Raw genomic sequence first — 7407 nt, 5'->3', positions numbered from 1 at the left:
AAAATTAAAACCATAATGAGAAGCCATTTCAACTCACTAGACTAGCACAAATGTAAAAATGACACAGTACTAAGGTTTTGACAAGAAATGTAAAGCCAGGTAGGGGCTCTGTCGGTTGAGCGTCCAACTCTTGAATTCAGCTCAGGTCCTGATCTCACGGTTCCTGAGTTCAAAGCAAGTGTCAGGCTCTGCAGTGACAGTGTGGAGGCTGCTTGGGATTCTCTCCCTCTCCTCTCTCTCTGTTCCTCCCCAATTTGCACATACGCGAGTGCTCTCTCTAAATAAATTAATTTAAAAAAAAGTATCGAGCAGGGCAAACTCATATATTCCTCATGGAGATATAATTTGGCATAACTTTGGAAAGCAATTTACCATCCCCTGGTAGGGTCATATAAGCACGGATCATATACCAAACAATTCTATTCCTAAAGATAAAATTAAAGTATCTGTGCACACATGAAGCAAAAGACACTATAAGAAACTCCAATGTAAAATAGCTTATAAGAGTCCCAATAGGCAAAAACTTTGGCCAGATTCAAATTTCTATTGGCAATAAAATGGATGATAAAATTGTGATGTATCTATGTCACGGATTTTTAATACAGCAGTGAAAATTAATACAAGCACACACATAAAATGGCCGAATCCCATTAACAGTGTGAAAGTAATCACAGAATGCCATATGTGATTTAATTGATGTAGCTTAATAGACAAACCTGAATAACATTTTTTTAATTAAAAACATTTTTAAAATAATTTATCTATTTTTGAGAGACAGAGTATGAGTGGGGGGAGGGGCAGAGAGAGAGAGGGAAACACAGACTCCGAAACAGGCTCCAGGCTCTGAGCTGTCAGCACAGAGACCCACATGGGGCTCAAACTCAAGAACTGTGAGAGCATGACCTGAGCCTGTCAGATGCTTAACCAACTGAGCCACCCAGGCACCCCATTTTGTAATTTTTTTAAGGTTTATTTTTGAGAGCCAGAGAAAGACAGGGCAGGAGTGGGGGCAGGGCAGAGAGAGGGCAGAGACACCAAATCCAAAGCAGGCTCCAGGCTCTGAGCTGTCATCACAGAGCCCACCCAACACGGGGCTCAAACTCACAAACTGGGAGATCATGACCTGAGCAGAAATCGATGGTTAATCGACTGAACTACCCAGGCGCCCCTCATGTTAGAGGTATATACCTATGTGTTAACCTTTAAAACAAAGGTCATGCTTAACACCAAATTCAGGACGATGGCTGTTTCTAGGTGGAAATGGGGAATGTGATTATGAACTGTAAGTTTAAGGAAAGGATTATGTTTCTCTGGAGTTCATAATCAAGTACCTGACCTAGTCTGTGAGTTCACAAAAGCCTACATGAGGAAAGGGCATTTGAGCTGATAGCTGAAGAATAAGAGTTAATTAGAACAGTGCTTCTCACAGAGCCCCACCAGTAGCTGTGAAATATAATGGTATTTCCAGTCATAGATTTTTATTAAAAATATAATTTTATGCAAATAAAAACAAAAAAAAAACTGCCCATTGGAGTTTCTGCTCTTGTGCAGAAAAGACATCAATATTTTTAGAAAATGAGCCTTATTCTGAGACAATCTGGAGGCTTTCATTCTTCTTTAACGTAAACCAGACTTGAGACCAAAATCATCAATACAAAAATTGTGGCCATTCATAAATACCTGGAAATATCCAACTCTTCACTTGGGGCTATAAGAGAGACTTTGAAGAGCTATCAAAGCATTTGGAGCAAGTTGAGCTGAGGGCTGATATTATAAGAGAGACTCAATCTTTCTTTGGAGAAATATTTAGATCCTTTGCCCATTTGTAATTGAGTTGTCTTTAAGTTGTTGAGTTGTAAGAGTTCTTTGTATATCCCACAAAGGATAAGATAGGTATGCTTTGGTTCTGAGGTACAGGATTTTCAAATATTTTATCACATTTTGTGGAATGTCTTTTCACTTTCTTGATAATATCCTTCGATGCATAAAGTTTTTACTTTTTGGGAAATGTGACCTAACAATTTTTCCTTTTGTTGATGATGCTTTTGGTATCATATTTAAGAAACCATTGCCTAATCCAAGGCCATGAAGATTTACTCATGTTAGCCTAATGGAGTTCTGAAAAAAACGGATTTATGTAGCTAAAGTAAATATGTCTTTAAAGCCTATTAAAGAAATATACACTGAATTATCTGAAGAAGTAAAAACACTAAATGTACTTACAAATCATATTAGTCACAAAAACTCACAAGCTTCATTGCAGTCAGAGAGATCCAGTTTTAAAGTGAGATTCCAGAGTTTCAGCAGAAACTTAAAGTCATTTCTAAACTGTACCAATGAAGGAAATGGACTATGAAGCAGTCCACTTCAAGTGATTTACTATGGAAAGGAAGAAAAGAATCTGTCCATAGCAGATGAAAAGATCCTCTATGCATATGAAGATGTGGACACTTATAGAATACAAGCCAAATCCTTTTAGAAAATCAGAAAGAACGGGGCGCCTGGGTGGCTCAGTCGGTTGAGCGTCCAACTTCAGCCCAGGTCATGATCTTGTGGTCCGGGTTCGAGCCCCGCATCAGGCTCTGTGCTGACAGCTTGGAGCCCGGAGCCTGTTTCAGATTCTGTGTCTCCCTCTCTCTCTGACCCTCCCCTGTTCATGCTCTGTCTCAAAAATAAATAAACATTAAAAAAAAATAAAAAAAAAAAAAAAAGAAAATCAGAAAGAACCATTGGGTCTTTGATTATCAATTATCATGAGGGAAAAAGGCTTATATTTGGTGAGATATCTGTTGGCTGAAAAAAACGTTGGTAAGAAAATAAAATCCATACTTCAGAGAAATAAGTGATTTAGGAAGAATTTAAATCTCGACTTTGCAAAAAGTATCTTTATGTCCCTGGTGTCCCAAAATGGGCATTTGGCAGAGGCTCAGGAGCTGCTGAAACTCCCTGGTACAAGGAAAGAGGTCCATTAAGTTGGGATGGCTTGAAGATCCAGGATCTTGTGCCTGTGTGGACCACAGTCCTCAGGCTGACTGCATCCTGACACAGCATTTCCTCCACACCAGCAAGACAAGTTGTTCTGGTGCTCTCCGTGCTGGAGGATCCTCAAGACCTTCTTTTGACAACTCTAAGACATGCACTTGCAGAAATACGGCCAATAGGAATGACACCATGGATGACCTTGGTCATTTAATTATGCCAGATTCAATCCTCTCACCTGAATGGAAGGCAGCTGACCCTGGGCTCTGTTGTTCTAAGTCATCCTCCTGTCAAAGGTCAGATAGCACAGATGGGTCCCAGGAAATAGTTCCTGACAAGAGAAACTCCTGTCATGTTCTTTTCTCTGGAAAACCAGTTTGGACCTCTCAAGAATCTTTTCCACAGAGGGATGTCCTTGGCCCAGCACATTCTTCATTGGCAACAAGAAACATCTCTAAACAAGTGCTGGATTTTGGTTTTTCTGTTCACACAACATTAAAACAGAAGTGAGGCACCTTCAGAATTGATCTAGCCTTCTAATGAGCCTATTTCTAAAGACCAGAATCATAAGAAAAGTGCATTTTTGCTTTCTCCTAACGTAACTTTTGATATTTTCTCCTAGTTTCACTGCTATTAAGTGATCATTCCATGCCTCAAATGGAAGATGGAATTATAATTCTTAAGACACTGTTTTATTACTGTATATTATTTAAACATGATTCTTAAAAGGAAATTGTTTCCATTTTATTCTATTTGTAGGTATGTTTTTTACAGTATTTTTGTCGTTGTTGACAAGTCCACTAAAATAATTCAGGAACACAGCAAGAATTTTGCCTAATAAAATAATTTTCAGTGTTTTCTCTTTTTAGTTTTATTGCTATTAGTTAAGTGGTATACAAGTGCTCAAATGGAAACATTATAGAATTACAGTTCTCAGGACAATGTTTCATAAATATACATCACATAAATAGGAGTTTTGTTAGTAAATTGCTTCCATTTTATTCAATTTCTACAAAAAGTATATTATTTTTGATATTGCTATTAAACAAGTCTCTTTTACTGATCCAGGAAAACATAATAATTTTGTCTCCTAAACTATTTTTCAATTTGCTCTTCTTTAGTCTTTCTCCTGTCATTATGTGATTACACAATTGCTCAAATGGAAGCTCAGCAGAACTGTAATTTTTAAGATAGTGTTTATAAATTTATTTAAAAGTGAATGTCATTTTCTCTGTTTCTAGATAGTCTGAAGATAGTATTTCAATTGTTTAACTTAAACTCCCCAGTAACATTGTCGTCAAAGTATCATGTCCATATCAGTTGTCACAGAAGACCTCTGGAGGGAATGGTATCAGACATCAGATGTGCTAATCATTGATTGGAAATACAAATCAATACATGTAAAAAGCAATGCCAGTGATATGCTATTGGAGTCCTGAAGCTGCATTCCCCAGCCCTGTTGAGGAAGCAGAAATTGAGTTAAACCAAGGTCAGAGGTAGAGCACCAAGCAACAGATTCTAGTTTTAAACAGACTGCTGCCAATGATTTTCTCAAACCATGGGCCAAATGCAGAATGCAGTTTGCCCTTTTTTGTGTTTTGGGACAAAAAAATTTTAACCTAACATCCATAAGGCTGTTGTGAGAATTAAATGAAATAACACATCTATGGTGCTTGCATGAATAAATAACAGCTGCTATCATGATTACTGCCAATTAGAAATATTATGGTGGAAAGCAGTGAAGAGAAAAAAGTTACAGGTTAGATTCACTATACCAAAAGGAGAATAATAATCTTGACTAGTGTCATAATTGGAGTTCTTAAAATGTAATCAAATCCAGAGGGAGCAAGTTTAAGAAAAAAATTAATGGATTCATATTTAAATTATGAAATATTTCAATATTTGAGAACCATGAACTAATTTGGAACTGTTTAATACTTATAAAGGCTAGTAATAGTGATGGCATAAAATAAATTTGTAGGTGGCAAAATTTAAAGTTAATGTAAATCTGAAGAGCTGCGACATGGATGGATAAAAAGAAAATGAATGACTTGTTTATTGATAAGATGTGATTATCGTTAAACAAAAGAGCGGATAAATGAACACTGAATTAGCTAAAATGTTAAGAAGAGAAAAAGTAATATTGAGAGCTGTCAGGAAGAGAATTAACACCATTAACTGTCAATGTAGAGGACACCTGAGGAGTGGCTGCTTGGCCTTACAGAGAGGCCTCTTCTCTAAGAACCCTCCCCAGGAGACAGGGGCAGGCTCAGGCAGAACCTGATGCACTTTGAGGAGTTGATGGGTCCAGAATCAATGTGACCTAGTTAGGCCAGTATGAGTGGATCTCAGGACTTGGGGATTTGGAGCTGAGTGACAGACTGGGAGTCAGAGTCATATTCATAGCAGTACTCTAGGGGTAAATAAGGTCTGTAGATTTATTGTTAAGGACCTTAAGCTTGCCTTGGCTCCTGTTTCAACAACATTCAACGAATTCCCTAGGTCAGGTACCATGTCCTCCTGATGCCTCCCTTCCTCCCCAGCCCCATCTTTTTGGCTCAACCCAGCCTGATTAAGTTTCCGTTATTTAAAATCAGGAAAACTATTTCAAAACAAATCATCTGAAGTAATATTTATACAGCATCAAAAACAGTACCACTTTCACATTATCAATGAAATTCTAAGTACTAAATGTAAATTCTCTGTGAAGTTTATTTCAATGTGAATAATGAAGCTCTGGAAATTCCAGCAAAGATAAATGTGAACAAGAGAGAGGCAATACTAGTTTTCAATAAAAAGAAAGAACATGATTTTTCCAATGTACTACATGATCTTTTTATTTGTCATTTTGCAAGTGGAAAACTGATGGAAACTATGTCACAGGTCTACACGCTGTTATTTGGGAACTACTGAATGAAACCCTAGAGATTCTGAAATATAGAATTAAAAAAAATCTTTTGATTATTCAGTAAACTCATTTTTATAAACAGGGACTGAGGTCAGGAGAAATTGATCACCTTGAGGACGATAATTTTAGGCAAGGCTGCATTAGAACCCTATCTAATGCTCTTTGGACATAAACACATTGCTAAAGAAATGTTTCCTCACAACTGGAAATATAATGAATAAAATAATGGTAGCCTATTCATTACAGATAGCTTGTTGGTGATCAAAGCTTGCTTTGTCATGCTGTAAATGTTTAAATTGTAACAGTCTAGACATTTCATTAATATTTCTTAAAGAATGGGAGATATTAATTTATCCACTTATGAGTCACCATGGATAAAGAAAACAAATAAATGAAATTGCCATTATAATGTGAAATGCTGCAACATAATAACAATTTGATGTTCTTGTTTAAGATTTCAAATTGAATGTTGATTAGTTAGCAATATATTATACTAAAATTTTCATTTCAGAAATAGTTCATTAGTCTAGAATTTGTGGATAGGAACATTTGTAATTATTTCTCCCACAACTGAAAAGATACAACCTCCAATGCACAACTTTGGAAATATACAAGAAGCACGAGTTTTGCAGTTAACACTGGGCCTGGAAAACTGGCTCTAGGGCCATCTATGGGGGCCTGTTTCAACTATAGGAAAATTTCTCCTCTTGATATTTTCCCTATAAAATGATGGCAAAGTTAAATGAATCTGGATCTTCTGTCACCCTGTAATTTTTATTGACTTTAACATTTTCATTCCATTTACTAAATAAAGTAAAATCGATTTTCTATAATGAATACACATTATTTTCATTATTGGGAGAAATAAACTTTACTATTAGAATAAGTGCAATCAAGTCATGATTTTTTTCCCCTATAGTTGGTAATTTCTAGACCATTTACTTATTTATTTATTTATTTTTAAGTTTATTTACTTATTTTGAGAGAGACAGAGACAGCATGAGCAGGGGAGGGGCAGAGAGAGGGGGAGAGAGAGAGACAGAGAGAATCCCAAGCAGGCTCTGCACTGTGAGCACAGAGCTCAATGCAGGGCTCAAACTCACAAAACCGTGAGGTCATGAGCTGAGTGGATCAGAGAGTCAGACACTTACTTAACTGACTGAGCCACCCAGGTACCCCTTGACCCTCTATTTAAACTAAGCCTACCAATTTCAGGCTTAAAACTAAGTTCCAGGGATCTACCATACAACTTTGTGCCCATAGTTAACAATACCATATGGTACTTTTTTTAAGAGGATAGATCTCAGGTTAAGTGTTCTTAATTCAATAAAATCAATTAAATCTATGTAATATACATATTTTGTTTTCAATGAACACAATGAAAATTTTAAAACTCACTTTTTTCCTAATTATAAAAGTAATGCAGAGACTTCCAGGTCTGGGACGAGGTGGAGTAGCTGCACTTCTCCCCATCCCTCCTGCTAAGTACAACTAAAAACCCTGGATGGAATTATGAAACA

The 7407-nt window shown here is 36.7% G+C and overlaps 1 long non-coding RNA gene across 1 annotated transcript in view; it reads right to left on the bottom strand.

Annotated features, from left to right (window-relative positions):
* Window positions 1–4170: 4170 nt before the first annotated feature.
* The window catches only part of LOC122225261, a 9711-nt gene continuing 6474 nt past the window's right edge, over window positions 4171–7407 (bottom strand). Inside the window, exon 3 of the long non-coding RNA XR_006205181.1 lies at window positions 4171–4435. This is a non-coding gene — a long non-coding RNA (uncharacterized LOC122225261). The remainder of the gene's footprint in view (window positions 4436–7407) is intronic.

Source organism: Panthera leo, chromosome A1, assembly GCF_018350215.1.
Source record: "Panthera leo isolate Ple1 chromosome A1, P.leo_Ple1_pat1.1, whole genome shotgun sequence".
Classification (NCBI taxonomy): Eukaryota; Metazoa; Chordata; class Mammalia; order Carnivora; family Felidae; genus Panthera; species Panthera leo.
The sequence above is the reverse complement of the archived record's forward strand: the minus strand, read 5'-3'. Positions and strand labels throughout refer to the sequence as shown.